Source organism: Hemiscyllium ocellatum, chromosome 19 (assembly GCF_020745735.1).
Source record: "Hemiscyllium ocellatum isolate sHemOce1 chromosome 19, sHemOce1.pat.X.cur, whole genome shotgun sequence".
Lineage (NCBI taxonomy): Eukaryota > Metazoa > Chordata > Chondrichthyes > Orectolobiformes > Hemiscylliidae > Hemiscyllium > Hemiscyllium ocellatum.
In genome coordinates this window covers 18,275,915-18,291,787 of record NC_083419.1, presented here as the reverse complement: position 1 = coordinate 18,291,787, position 15,873 = coordinate 18,275,915, and the positions used below count along the sequence as shown (strand labels likewise).

General features: G+C 42.0%; 1 protein-coding gene across 7 annotated transcripts in view; it reads left to right on the top strand.

Moving 5' to 3' along the window:
* Window positions 1-285: 285 nt before the first annotated feature.
* Window positions 286-15,873, top strand: part of ppfibp1b (PPFIA binding protein 1b) — a 173,567-nt gene continuing 157,979 nt past the window's right edge. For 6 of the 7 annotated variants that reach the window (XM_060839724.1, XM_060839725.1, XM_060839723.1 and 3 more), the window contains exon 1: window positions 286-477. The gene's annotated coding sequence lies outside the window, so the exon portion shown is untranslated. The remainder of the gene's footprint in view (window positions 478-15,873) is intronic. The other variant, XM_060839720.1, reaches the window with a different exon arrangement.

Below are 15,873 nucleotides of genomic sequence, written 5' to 3'. Positions count from 1 at the left end.
CCAAAATGTTTTTTTTTGAAGTACAAGCTTTCAGAGAAGTTAGGCCGGGTGTGCCCTGCTTCTTGCTTTTGCCTTTAACTTTACCTCATGTTGCCTCCCCTGGCATTGCTTCTCATTGCCACAGTCCCTGCCTCAGCTAGGAACCCCCTAGCAGGACCCGCCCTCCCGCCTAGACGGACAGCCGGTTCGACCAATCGTAAGAATGATAGGCTGGCAGTAGGCAGGGCCTGGAGCGGGCCAATCGATGGCGGGGAACGGGGCGGGATATGCCGGACGTCACGTGACAAGTGGTGCTGGCGGCCGAGGGAGTGAGTGGGAAGCGGAGACAGAGTGAGGTGGGGTGGCTGGCCGAGCAACCGACCGACTGGCGTCTACTCCCCTCACTCCCGTTCTACGGGGCGGAGAGAAGGTGATTTCCATCGCGTGGGAGTGCCGCCGCCCCTCCTCCTCCTGAAAGCGGGTCTCTGGCTGTGGCAGGTGGGTGGGCGCGGAGGTCCTTGGAGCCCCTCTCCCTCCCTTCCTCTTGAGGGGTTTGAGGAGGAGGCCGGAGGGTGAGGGAGGACAGTGAGGCGGCCCGCGTGGCGGCGCGAACCGTTGAATCAGGCGCGCGCGCTGCCCACGGGACGTCGGGCACGGGCGGCAGTGAGCCCGTAACTCCGTCCCGCACGCGCCCAGCACCACCACCAGGTTGGAACGCTCCTCACCCCCAGCCCCCTCCCTAACCCAACCCCCTCCCCATGCAAATCCCCCTCCTCAACCCCAACCCCCTCTCCGTGTGACCCCCTCAACCCCCTCCCTGTGTGAACCCCCCCTCACCCCCAACCCCCTCCCTGTGTGAACCCCCCCTCACCCCCAACCCCCTCCCTGTGTGAACCCCCCTCACCCCCAACCCCCTCCCTGTGTGAACCCCCCCTCACCCCCAACCCCCTCCCTGTGTGAACCCCCTCTCTCCTCACCCCCCCAACCCCCTCCTCACCCCAATAACCCTCTCCCCCCTCACCCCCCAACCCCCTCCTCACCCCCCCAACCCTATCCCCCTCCTCCCCCCCAACCTTTTCCCACCCAACTCACTCCTCACCCACCCTACCCATTTCCCTTGCAAAACCCCCCTTCCCCAACCCCTTCCCCGTGCAAACCCCCTCTCCCCCAACTCCTTCCCCGTGCAAACCCCCCTCTTCCCCAACCCCTTCCCCGTGCAAACCCCTCCTCATCCCCCCCACCCCCATGCAAACTCCCTCCTCATCCACCCCCCACCCCCTCCACGTGCGAACACCCTCTCTGCCCCAACCCCCATCCTGTGCAAACCTTTCTCCTCATCCCCCCAACTCCTCCTCCCCCAATCCCCTCCCTGTGCGAACCCCCCTCCCCATCCCCCAACCCTCTCCCTGTGCGAACCCCCTTCCCCCACCCCCCAACACCCACCCTGTGTGAACCCCCCAACACCTCCCCGTGCAATCCCCCCTCCTCACCTCTAACATCCATCCCATGCGAACCGCCCCGAAAACACCCATCTGTATCCCCGCAACCCCCCTTCCCTGTCCTGTCCGATCCGCTCCCAAAGCACCCCCCCATCTGCATCACCCCCTACTGTCTGAACCCTCACCACTACCACCGCCTTGCAGAACACCCCCGCACACCCCCAGTCTGTCTGCTCCCCCCTCGACCCCACTCCATCCGAACCCCCCCACCAACACCCTCTGTTAAAACCACCCTCACCAACCCCCCCACCTCACCATATGTCTGCTACCCCTCAATTGCATCCTATCCGAATACCCCACCCCACCATATCTGAAACCCCCATCCAGACAGTACCACTAACCCCCACCTCATCCGACCCCCACAACCGTGTCCAACCCCATCCCATCCAACCAACCCCACCTTCACCCCAGTCTTGTCTGACCACCTCCAACTCTGCAGCAATCACTCCCTCTTTCTGGACCCCTGCTCTGCCCCCATCTTTTCATCACACACCAGACCCCACACACTTCACCTTGTGCCCTCTTTCTTCTATCCTCTCCTTCCCCATCCCTCCTTTTCTTCCATCCCTATAAACCCTGATATTGCTTACCCTTTTCCCACATCAATCCTGATTCCTTTTCCAATTCCCTTGACTATGTCGTCCTCCTCGTTCAGTCTCCTTTTGTTACTTGCTTCCCCAAATATCTCCCCCACATTCTATGATTAAAATCTGCCTAATCTGAATGTTTTAGAATGTTCACATCTGGCTACATAATTCTTTTCAAAAACAACATTCTCTCCAGATGTTCCTATAGGGTTGTAGAGCTTGTTCCTCATTTTCCCAGTGATAACTGCTGTTTGACAGTGAGGCACCACCCTCCTATGTGTTAAAATGCCTGCTTGACCCTTTACACTAGTGAAAGAGAAGGGTGTGGACAGATCTGAATGTAGGCTGTCCATTCTCCCCACCCACACTAAATGCTGCATCTTGCCAGCATTTTCTTTTAAACTTAAAATTATGGATGAAACAGATATTACTTTGAAACCTTCCAGTTTGGAGTTGACATCTACCATAGCTTAGTGAACATCTGAATGAAGATTGTTGAGGAAATTTGTGATTGACGTGTCATTTCTGATCAGTCTTTTTTTATGTCCTTATTACAAGTCTGACTTTGCAACTTTAAACTAGCTGTAATTTATACTGAGCCAGGATGTACTAACTAATAGAATAAAAACAGAAAATACTGAAAGCACGTAGCGTGCTTTCTGGACCAAATTAATACTTGTGCTTTTTGCTGTTATTCAATTTGCAGGTTTAAAATAAAGGTTAGCTCCTATTTTGTAGTATCGATACTCTTGATGGATCAGAGGAGACCAAGTTAAGAAAATAGTCTACTTTAGTTGGTACTCGATCTATTCAAGCAAATATTGATTATCTGACTGAACTGTTGACCATGATTTCAAACATGTTGTCCTGGAATGATGTCAAAATAGTCTGCAGATTTTGTTAATAGGTACAGAAAAAGCATAATTTTACAATTACAGTCAGGCTGTTGATAGATACCTGGAAATACTTCGTTTGGACAAAGGTTGACTAAGTTTGATAACCCCTCCTTAAAAGGCCATTGATGCTGATTGAATTGGAATCTTCAAAATTGCATGTGATAGAATTTGTTAGATGCAATAATGATATACAGGAATACACAGATAATGATAGGAATTGAACCATAGGTCAGTCGTCTAGTTAAGTTGTGAAACAGTTAGTGTTTCTCTTATGAGAATTGCATGAGGTGTTGCTACTGCAGATTCATTGGCAGCTATTCTATGAATAGGGGCTACTGTATTAAATGTCTTAAAGTGCATCAGGTTAATATTACAGAAAGATTGAAATAGGCTAGAATAAATCCCTGTTTGCCATTTGTGGTCAGTCAGAACTGTTCAGGCTGGGTGCAGAGCTGCTGGCAAGCTAGCCATTGCCAGGGAAGAGTATTTTCGGACACAAGTATTTTAAGAGCCAGTTGCTTCAAATTAATGCTGGTTGAATTACTTCTGTTTATATAACAAATCATAAACATTCAGTGGTGATTTACTTTGTACCTCATTTTCTACTGTGTTTTGGTCCTCTACAAACAATAAGGGGGATAAAACCAAACTTTGTAACTTTTCCAATTCTATGCACTACTTTTCATATGTTTTTTTGGAAACTAGTCATGTATAGTTACTTGCATCATGCACACTAGGTTACTTTTGGTGCACGAGCAAAGTGGTTATTGATTTTGGACAAGCAGCTTGGAGGTTGAGAGCTGAGATTCCACTGTAGTAAATTCTGAAATTCATTCCTGATTATATCATCTGCATGAGTCGTTTGCTTGACATTACAAATACAAATATTGTCTAAAGTTTCCATCACCAATTCGACTTGCTTCCTTGTGACTCTAATGCCCTCCATTCCATTTCTGAGCAAATAAATTGAACCAGCTCTTCCTGCAAACATTTTAAAGAATACTTTAATAGGTATAATGGCATTTTGGTGTTGCCATGCATGTCTAAGCTTTAAAGACATGAGGCAAGTTTCTGAATTCTATAGTTTGAGTTTAGGCTTAATCCTATTGAAGATGTATATCTGTTATGTATTCCTCAAAGTGCTGGCCTTGGGTCGGTTGGTGGTGCTCTTGCTTCTATATCAGAAAGATGGATTGAAATCCCATCTCAAGACTCGAGCATGAGAGTGTAAGGCAACCAGTACAGTACTGAGAAGTGCTTCATTGTCCAGGTGCTGCCTTTCAGTGTCCTGAACAATATTTCTTAGTGTATTACCAATTATTTTTCTGGCCATAATCTTATTTATCAGTTTTGAGAAGATTTGTAGCTCAGGTTGAGATTCCGAATGTAGTTTTGCTCTCTGACCTGGAAGGTTCATTTCCAGACGTTTCGTCACCCTACTACGTAATATCTTCAGTGGGCCTCAGGACGAAGCACTGCTGATAATTCTTGCTTTCTATTTATGTTTGGGTTTCTTTGGGTTAGTGATGTCATTTCCTGTTCATTTTCTCGGGGTGGTAGATGGAGTCTAACTCGATGTGTTTGTTGATAGAGTCCTGGTTGGAATGCCACAGTTCTATTTTGTAAATGACATTAGTTTTGCTTGTTGTCTGTATAGGGTCTTTCAAGTTCATTAACTGCTGTCTTAGTGGGTTTGTGCCCCCCCCCGCCACCACCACCACCACCTTCCAGGCTTCATGGTAGCCCACAAACCCACCAACACACTGGGACAACAGCTGATGAACTTGAAATACAGACAACAAGCAAAGCTTTTGTAATTTACAAAATAGCGTGCAAAAACTGTAACAAACACTACATTGGTCAAAGAGGCAGAAAACTAGCCACCAGGATACGTGAACATCAACTAGCCACAAAACGACATGACCTTCTCTCACGAGTATCCTTGCATACAGATAAGGAAGGGCACCACTTCGACTGGGACAACCCATCCATCCTAGGACAAGCTAAACTGAGAGAAACACGAGAATTCCTAGTGGCGTGGCATTCCAGCTGCAAATGTGTTGCTGGTCAAAGCACAGCAGGTTAGGCAGCATCTCAGGAATAGAGAATTCGACGTTTCGAGCATAAGCCCTTCATCAGGAATCGAAGGGCTTCTGCTCGAAACGTCGAATTCTCTATTCCTGAGATGCTGCCTAACCTGCTGTGCTTTGACCAGCAACACATTTGCAGCTGTGATCTCCAGCATCTGCAGACCTCATTTTTTACTCGGCGTGGCATTCCAACCAGAACTCGATCAACAAACACATCAAGTTAGACTCCATCTACCACCCCCTGAGAAAAAGAACAGGAAATGACATAACCAACCCAAACATATAAATAGAAAGCAGGAATTATCAACAGTGCTTCGCTCGGAGGCCCACTGAAAATGTTACCTAGTAGGGTGACGAAACGTCTGTAAATGAACCTTCCTGCTCAGCGAGCAAACCTACATCCATAATCACATTTGTGGGAACGTGTGCATACTGGTGATTTTACTTCCTGCATTACAGTAATGACTGTTCAAAAGTACTGTGTTGACTGTAAAGCACTGTGGGACATAGAAAATACCATTCAACACTTCTATATATAAGTTTCCTTCTAAATCACTGGTGAAAATCATGCTTCTCTGAAGACAATAGTATTTTAGGACATGGTTTGTATTTTGGTCTTGGATTTGGTTGATAATTTCAGCTTGTGTTTGGGGTAGTTTCAAGCGTGTTCCTATTCCAGACATGGTGTAATGTGGATTTTCCTTTTTGAAAGAAAAGTGAGTTTGCACATATTGTGGAATCCTACAACCATTTCTTAATATTTTTCACCAGTATGCAAGCATTCTTTCAGTTTGTCACAATGCTGAAATCAAGATATCCATCATGTCCAGCAGAAGAGAGAAATTTCTTGCTCTCATTCTTCCAATTAAAAATGTTGCAAGTTCAATGCAACAAATAATACAAATTATGCCTTGCGTTGTACTTGATTCAGGTTTGTGGTCAGTGGATCTTAGAGTTTGAATTTTGAGAGTCATTAAATTAGCTCATTGCAGAATTAAAATCAGTGGAATTAAAGGAGTAGAATTTTGGGATATGGAGGAGAACAAGTTAGCAAAATCAAGCTTCTCATGAATATTATATTTGGAATACTTAGTGATCTTGAACTGAGGTTTAATGTAACTCTTGTGAATTAAAGGGGAAGGTTCTCTCTCTTCCCATTGCTTGCCCCGCCCTCCAAAAAACCCTCACTAATGTACCAGATAGTGAGTTTTGAATAAGTTATACTGTAATAATATCTATTAATTTGGTGAGGAACAGTATTCTTTGCGAATCAGTATTCTCTGGCAGTTACTGAGCTGCTGATTAGTTAGAATGTTGCTGCTAATTTACTTAGCGTTGTTAGAATCATTCCGGTTGTCTGTGTACTTATTTGGAACAAAGAACAGTACAGCACAGGAACAGGTCTTCAAGCCTGTGCCGACACATGACTATTTTCTAAACTTAAAAAAAAACCTATTGCCTCCATGCAGTCTCTCTATTCCCTGCCTATTTATATATCTCTCAGATGTTGTTGTATCTGCTTCTACCACCATCTGACAGCGCATCGCAGGCACTTACCCACCTCTTCCTCCCCACCCACCATATGGGGGGAAAAGAAACTTCTCCCACATCTCCTTTAAACTTACTCCCATTCATCTTAAACTGATGTTCCTTCGAAATTGACATTTCTACCATGGGGAAAAGTCAAGAGTATGATGCTGGAAAGGCACAGCAGGTCATGCAGTATCCGAGGAGCAGGAAGATCGATGCTTCAGGCAAAAGCCCCTCATCAGGAAGGGCTAATGAATGGCTTTTGCCCAAAATGTTGATTTTCCTGCTCCTCAGATGCTGCCTGACCTGTGCTTTTCCAGTACCACAGTCTTGACTCTAATCTTCAGCATCTGCAGTCCTCACTTTTGCCTACCTTGGAGAAAAGTCTGCCGACTATCCATTCTATCCACAGTTCTCATAACTTTGAAAACTTCTATCAGGTCGCCCCTCAGCCTCTGACATTCACATGCAAACAAACCATGGGTTTCCAATCTCTCATAGCTTTGAAGATTTATATTTTTGCTGATAAATGGCATTTCTTATTATTGTAACTTTGTTATCCCTTTAATGTAGTGGAATGACTCAGTGCTTTGCAGGAACTTTATGGAGCAAAACTCATTGACACTGAGCAGCATACAGCATTAGTCCTGAATATCAGAAGGTTGGTCAGAGTATTAGGTTTTAAGCAATGTCACGAAGCTGAAAGAAAAGACAGATTTTTGGAGAACTTTGTGTCTAGGTAGCTGAAAGCAAGGCTGTCAACAGCAGAGGGATTAAATTGGAATTGTTTGCTAGGCTAGAATTTGAGGAATGTAATAATCTGAAGTGGCGTGCAGAAGGAGGTCATGGATGGGGGAAGGTGTAGCCATGAAGCAATTGGAAATAAAGATGACATTTTGAAAATTGTGATTTCTTCACAAAAGAGCCAATGTGGAGCAAGTTGTACAAAAATGATGGGTATCTGGAATCTGCAGGGAATTAGAGCACAAGTGGAAGAATGATCTTGAGATATGTGGATTATTGATTGTGAGAGACCACACAAGTGTGTTGGAATAGTTAAGTCTAGAGGTAACAAAGTGTGCATGGGAATTTCACCAGCAGATAGATTGAGACAAGACTGAAGTTGGGTAGCGAGCACCTTTCATGCTGCAGACATGTGGTTCTGGGTCAAATATGACACCACATTTATGGATTATCTCGTTTTGCATCCAACATTTTCCAGGGGAGAAATGGAAAGGCAACAGTTCCTATGAGTCAAAATATTGGCTTTTGATTTGTGATATTTAATTGGAAAAGTTTTAAGTGCATCCAACGTTGTGAAATATTTTGTAACTCCTGTTCTTAGCACATATTAATTCATGGTCATTTGATTTGTATGCTGGCAGTACAGGAGTCCCCTAAGGCATTTCCCCCTCAAACAAATATGTTTTTGGGAGGGGGTTCGTGGCCTCAACGGAAAACAGCCAGATCAGTGTTACCACAAGTGGCTCTGTTGTTCAGCAGAGAGAATTGAAATAGATGTGAGCATTTGTGATAGAAGACTATAGCCAGGGGCAGCCAGTGGCTCAGTGGTTAGCACTTCTCCCTGACAGCGCCAGAGAACTATCTGCCTGTGTGGAGTTTGCACATTCTCCGTGTCTGTCTGGGTTTCCTCTACGACCTCCCTTTGCCTCCCACAATCCAAAGATGTGCAGGTTGGGTGAATTGGCCCTGTAAAATTGCTCATATAGTTCAGGCATTTGTCGGTTAGGTGCATTAGTCAGGGGTAAAATATAGTATAGGGGAATGGTTCTGGGTAGGTTACTCTTGTGGAGGGTCAGCGTAGATGTGTCGGGCTGGAGGGCCTGTTTCCACACTGTGGGGATTCTATGATTTAGATTTTTCGCCTATACGTATGCCCGCAAGTGAGACTCCTGGATGATATGTTGCTTTCTGGTGCCAGGGTCAAGGATGTCTTGGAGTGGGCACAGCATATTCTGATAGGGGAGGTTGAGTGGCCAGATGTCATGCTCTGTATTATTACTAATTATGTAGGCAGAGAGAGAGATGAGGTGTTACAAAGGGAATTTAGGTAGTTAGGTAGGAAGTCTTTAACTGTAATCTTTGGGTTATTCGCTGTGCCGCATGCTAATGAAGCCAGAAATACGAAGATTTGTTGAATATGTGGCTAAAGAGCAGATGTGGAAGGGAGGGCTTCAGATATCTGGATCATTGGGATCTCTTCCAGGGTAGGAGAGACGTGTACAACAAAGACAGATTGTGCCAAAACTGGAGGAGCACCATCCTTGCAGCTGGTGTAATTTGAGGGGAAGATTGATGGTAAGTCAGGTGAGCAATAGAAAGTACAGATAGGATCAGAATAATGAACACGACAGGACCGATCGTCTGATGTGTATTTATTTTAATGGAAGGAGTATAACGGATAAGACCGATGAACCTCGAGCCTAGGTTAGTACGTGGAACTATGCTGTTAGAGCCATTATGGAAACTTAGCTGAGAGAAGGGCAGGACAGTGTTCCAGGATTTCAGTGTTTCATTCAGGCAAGAGAGAAAGTTGAATAACTGAGAATGTCGCAACTGTACCAAGCGAAGACATCTTGGAGAGGCCAGATGCATTCGCTTCAGCTGTTCTTGTATACCTCTTAGCATGTTGCAGGAGCAAAGGAAACTGAACTAAGCCAATCAGTCCCACAGCCTGCTCCGCCATTCATCGAGGTCATAGTTTATGTTTGACCTCAATGTTGTTTCCTTGTATTATCCCCACATCCCCGAGAAGTTGATGGATCTTTGTCTTGAATATACTCAGTGTCTGAACCTTCTCAAAAATCTGCAGTTGAGAATGGCAAAGGTTCACCACTCTGGATGACGAAATTCGTCCTGGTTTTGGTCTGGCCGAGAGGTAGGGATACTACAATTGCAAGATCCTATTCTATGTCAGGTATATCCTTTCATGCTCCAGTTGTAGCAGAAAAGAAATATGATGGGTAGAAAATGATTGATAAATGATTTTTTTTGAGAAGCTTTTTTCAAAAATGTAACATAACTGGACTAAATGAATCTTACTGTTAAAGTTGGTCTGAGCCCTGGAGACATCCACCAACAATGAAAGCAAATGTTGCTAGATTTTCATACAATAACAAAATGATAACTGAGGTTATACCTATATTAGGAAAGATTCATCAGGCCGGGGCCCCTTCCTGGAGAAAATATTTCCGCTAACTGGTAAGGCTAGCATGGGTCTGTTGAGCCAAAAGACATTTATCTGCATTATAAATGATTTTTAATTCTTTCCTTAAATCAGTTTGAATGCTTGTTCTGAGCCCTCAAAAGACTATTTCCCTTTATAAACATTGGAAGCAATTCATGTTTGAATTGCACAACATATACACACTCCCAATATGCTAAATACAGCAATGATGGGCTTTCACATCCTACTTTTGTGACACTGCATCACATGATGTTGCTATTTCGCTATTCTTTTATAATACGAGTAACTGCAAGGTTTTAAAAATTATTAATGTAATGTCCAATGCATAATTTTCTGAAAATGGTAAATAGTTTGTAGGAAAATTAGATTAGCGTAATTTCCAAACCTTTGAATTTTACTAAATTTATTACATTTAATGAATTTGATCAACTACGATATTCTCCATCCTTCTTTGGTAAAGAACTACTCAGCTAGAGTTAATACGGCAGAACTGCAATATGTAAAAGTTACTCCAAACACTTCAGCAGAGAAAAAATTACTGGTAACTTCATTAAAAGAACATCTCAAACCTTCATTAGTACGTATTATGTGTTTTGCTTCGTGTGATTCCGTATACCAGAAAAATATGTTCAGGATCAAATTTGCCATTTCCTGAAACAAAGTTCAGCAGTAAAGTTGTGTGTGTGACTTAAGTCTAGGTACCTCTGACAAAGGGGATATACCCCAAATGCTGGAAACCTGAAATAAGAACAGATGCTGAAAAACTTGAGAGTTCTGGATGCATTTGTGGAGAGTGAAACTGTTGGTCAGTCCAGGTGACCTCTCATCAGAATGGTTTTTCTCCATCAACCGATGTGCCATAGCTGCTAAGCATTTTTGAACATTTTGTTTTGTTATTGTTTCCTATGACATAGTAATAGGATAAAATAAGTTTGAAAGAAAAGCAGTGTGAAATATAAATGCAAATTTCAGTGAAGTTTGAATGCAGCGTTTCTGAGAGTTCTGTCCTCAGAAATATTGTTACTTGTACATTTCAAATCTTTTTGTTGTGTCTTTGTTTACTTCATGTGCTATATTTTTGGGATTTGGCATTGCTGGCCAACATTAGTGGCCATCTGTACTTGCTCTTGAAAATTGCTAATAAGCTGCCTTATTGTTTTGAAAGCATGAAATAGATGATTTTTTTTATAACTGAGAATATCAGTAACCTGTAATAAAGCATTTTAGCTGCTTCAATAGGTGTTTGATGGGGTAAAGTTTGACATCCTAGGTCTCTAACTGATTGCATCTTGAATGGCTGGCTGGAATTGAGAATTTCTGACATGGGGGCAGAATTCTTCATGACTGTTAGATGAGAAACATGTTTGATTTCAACTGAATAAAAATTAACTTTGAAATAATATCCTGCTACCTTTTTATTGAATTTGATAAATTGTGTTTTTAATTCATTGTCTACTTTTTTGCCAGTAGCAAATGTCTTATTAGTAACTTTGATTTGAATAAAGTGAAAGGTTAAAAAGCTAACCAGTCTTTCATTTAATTTGTAATATACATAGCAGCATATAAATGCATCAGTATACTTGACTGTCACAAAATACTTTTATGAGGCAAGATTATAGTAGAAATACTCTGATCTTAAATATTTCTTGCAGATTTAATTTTTAAGGAGAGCCAGTGCTCCTTTTTGCTTTAGCCTTTCTATGATTCTCACAAATGGAGTCTCCCTCATGAGTTATCAACAGATTTTTCTTTTGGAGACACTGGACTGTATTGTGTGGTCATGAAAAGCTGGATTTTTTTTCTGCCATAATGGCCTCCTCTAGGTCAAACATTTGACATATGCACTATATTTTTTTTTCCATTGTAACACAACACTTTGTCGTACAGCATTTTAAGCTTCTGTTTTCAATTAAACCATGAACTGAAGAATTCATCCTATGAATATTTGTTGATTTCTTATTTGACATGGATCTTTGCAACTGCTGAAAATGTGCTGCTGGAAAAGCGCAGCAGGTCAGGCAGCATCCAAGGAACAGGAGATTCGATGTTTCGGGCTAAGCCCTCATGGATCTTTGCAACCCCAATATATTTAAAAGCGTTACTCTTAAAGTGTCTTTGCTGTGATTTTGATAGCCAAGTACAAATGGTATGGATATTCTTTTTAATAGTGATTGATAATATGTAAAAACACATTTCAATATTTGAAGAGTTCAGACCTGAGTTATTGAAAGGTGGGAAAATAAGTGGGTGATGTTGCCAGTAGTGTTCTTTGGCAGCAAGGAATTGCCAGATACTGGGGTAGGAATTCAGCACCAAACTTTTACTACTAGGGAAAAAAATAGCGGCCTTGATTCTGTGACCTACTGATTTACCATCTACCAGTAGAGCTTAGATTGGGACTTCTGGAACTGTGGCTTAAACATATGTAACATTATACTGTTCAATTGGTTACAGCTTTAGTTTTTTTTTAAAAGCAGCTTTATGTTCTTGCCTCAAGAACCTTTCTGATCTAGCCCTGTCAGATGGTTTCCTTGCTGAGACTGCTTCTATTACAGTCAACTGTTCTGAAGTTTTGGGATTTTTGATAATGTTCGAATGCAGGAAGTTGTTGTCAGAATACTTTTTGTAAGGGTTCTAATCGAAGCCAGTGCAGCTGACATCTGCTTTTCAGGACTAACCTAAATTATTTAGGTTATTTCCTTCTTGACAAGTCAATTAAAAAAAATCTTTTCTGAAGTTATCTGTTGTAAAACTTCAAACCCAAATCTTAAAATAATTCAAGAGATGAATAATAAATTTTGCATTTTCCTTCATTATCTTGTGTGTATTTGGTGAGTTGGGAGCAGTTGAGTTATCTTTGCAATCAAAACAGAAAATGCTGGAAATAAATTGTCTCTACCTAAAGTCCTGAAAATTGGAGCATTAAGTGAATCAAAAGAATCTATCAATATTAAAACCAGAGTTAGGTTCCTTTTGGACCTTTAGTGCCTGGGTGGGGGGGGGGGGAAGAAATGTACAGATTACAATACTGTATCACGTAGTTACAGCACAGTGTTCCTAACTGGCAGAACAAAAAAAATCACTGAAGTTAACAGAAATATTGTATGAATGCTATTGACACAGCACTTGCCTCTGTCTCTCTCTCTCTCTGTCTCTCTCTCTCTCTCTCTCTCTCTCTCTCTCTCACTCCTTCTCCTCCTCCTCCTTCCTCCTCCCTCTCTTTCTTCCTTCCTTCCTCCTCTCTGGTCAGAGTGCTTTCACTTTGTTTGATGGATGGCGAGACTGCTAATATGTTTAGTGTGCACTCTGCCATATGTGGGCAGATGTTGTATTGTTGGCTGTTCCCCCCTCAGGTCAACACAAAACACAGAATGGCTTTACCTCCTCCATCTTTATTCTGGGCCATGGAGGGTCTTCTCTGGGACAGCAGTTTCTTAATGAATTATATAGTCATTTTACAGAGAGGAGCATCCAGATAAGGCAACATACATATTAATTGCGTGATTGTTACAATCAATGAGTAACAGTAGCAGAGACCAAGCCGTTTACTGTTATACAATGAATGTTCCTAACCTTGTTAACTGGATTCATACAATGGATACTTTTCCCCTTGTTAAACTGACCTCATATACTGAGTGCTCTCAATATTATTTCCTGGCTCTACATGACTGTTTTTCCATTTTGTTAGCTCATTGCCCTTGCCTCCAGCACCCCATTGTTAACTGTAAGTTCTTATCTGAGTTGAGCTCAGCTGAACCTCTTTTTTTTTCCCCACATAACTCTGAACTTAACTCTTGCCCTACCTGCTTATACCCCATACACATTCTCATTCCCTTCTTTTATCACTTCATGGTAACCACCAAGCTGGCACTACCAGCTTTCATAAGACTTTGACAGCCAATATTTAAGCAAGTTATTGACACACCACATACAATGATTATAATAACAAAAATTGCTAGTTAGTTACAGTAATTAGAGTTTGAAGAATCCTCCCATGTGGGGAAAAAAATCCATCAATAAAGTTCTTAAATTCATAGACCTGAGTGACCACTCCATCCATTCCAAGTCGAGTGGAAACAAGCCAGTTCTCCAAAATCTCCTTTAGTAAAGTCCAACTTGAAAACAAAATTTAGTCTGTTCCCACATCACTCCTTGGAGAATTCTGAATACTTGAGTAACAGCAGTTAAATGCTTCACAAAACTGATGAGACATCCATCCTTCCAGAGGTGCTTCAGATGGAGGATATCAGCACATTTGAGTGTGCATTGCAGCAGCTGCGACTGCAGGCTAGGTAAACAGTGTTCTTTGCAGCTCCTGCTCTGCTGTTAAATGTAACAAAGCCAACTGGCTGTTGTGATGTTAGCTTGATCAGTGAACCTTCATATTCCTTAAATGATCAAAAGACAAAGGAAAGATCACCTGGTTTAATGACCGTAGGAAGGCCACTGACAAAAAGCGTACTGACCTCGTCTTCGTTGTTGTTAACTGCTTCACTTTTCATGCACATGACTGGGGAGCTGATTGAATCCTTTGGATCAGGTTGTGGAGGGGTGGGCGGTGGTTCGAAAGCATGATTTACCTGTGAATGGAGAAACTGGAGAGAAGATGTTAACTGCTGAAAGTGTCTTTGCATTTCCTTTCTCATTCCTTCCTCACGATGGTGGATATCAATATGAAGATAGTCACATGTAACTACACTAAATTGTGCTGGCTGTTTCAACTTTTGAATTCTTGAAGTCTGTTATTTTGTTCACCATTTATGACATTATCAAGTTTTATACAATCCATAAACTTCTATATTGTACTGCCTAAACAATTCAGTCATTTGTAAACAATCAGTGGTCCTAAAATCAAAATCGAGGGTAACTCATTCAGGTTATTCAAAAATTATTTTCCTTTAACAAATTGATACTTGGCTAATGTCAAACCTATCGCGAAAAATATTTCCAAAATCTAGAATAGCAAGAAAACAACAAAATGTTTCCTGTGCTTTAGCAATTGAAGAGGCAGTTTCAGTTCAGTTTAAATCTCAAATATTTGTGGGAAACAAATGCTGAGTATTTTAAAATATGTTTTTTCCAAACTAAACTTCCCAAATAAAGTAATCAGAATTAAAGTAGCAACTTTGGTAGAGATCAACATTCTTTGAATTTGCAATATGAAGGGGGCCATTTGAAGTCTTGAGTCAACAAAATTTAAGCAGCTCACCCTCCAGTTCTAATATTTTGTTCAGGTTTGAGAGAACATCAAACTCAAAATGCACTCTTTTTGTGAACATTCTGCATTAAAAACATAGCAACAAAGATAATGTAATACAATACTCTCGTCTGGTTAAAGCATGACCACTGACCAACTATTCCTTTTTAAACAGGCATTGCAGAATTTCAAATACACCAGGGGCTCAAGGCACTCAATTTGTTTTAAGGTTACAAGTTTGACAATTTTAAGGAGGACATAATGTACAATTTCAATGTAAAAACAAAACCTTCCCTCTACACAGCCCACAAAGCACGTTGAATTGAGCTTCTGATTCAAACAAGGTAAAAAAGTTACTTAAAAGGATTTTCCAAACTAGTATTTTAACAAACCAAAATTTTTAAGCATCAAACACACTCAGCATGGCACAATCTACATTGAAACTTTCTTTTTTCAACCCAATTATTAGTACAACCTTTCTTTTTCAGCCTTTTTTTTGTTTTGCATCCTCTCATTGGAATTACACTTATAAAAAGAGAGTCCTCGCAATGGACCATGTGGCGCCATAATCCAAGCCCCGCACATTCCCCCAGAACAAAGACTCAAAACCTCAAATTTTGCCACTAGGGGATTTTAACCTCTTTTCTCATTTTACTCCTCATGGAGCCTTAAACCGCACTTAAACACAGAGAACTCAAACCCCACTTAAATGCGGAGGACTTGAACCTCAAATCAACCCAGTCAGTGGACTTGAACCCCAATACTGTGCAGAGGACTTGAACCTGGATCACATTCCACCCCCACCCCTCCCCAATGCACCGCAGAGGACTAGGAACTCTGCCTGCCAGTGCGTTTGCAAAATTGTGTCTATTGAGTGAACTAATTAC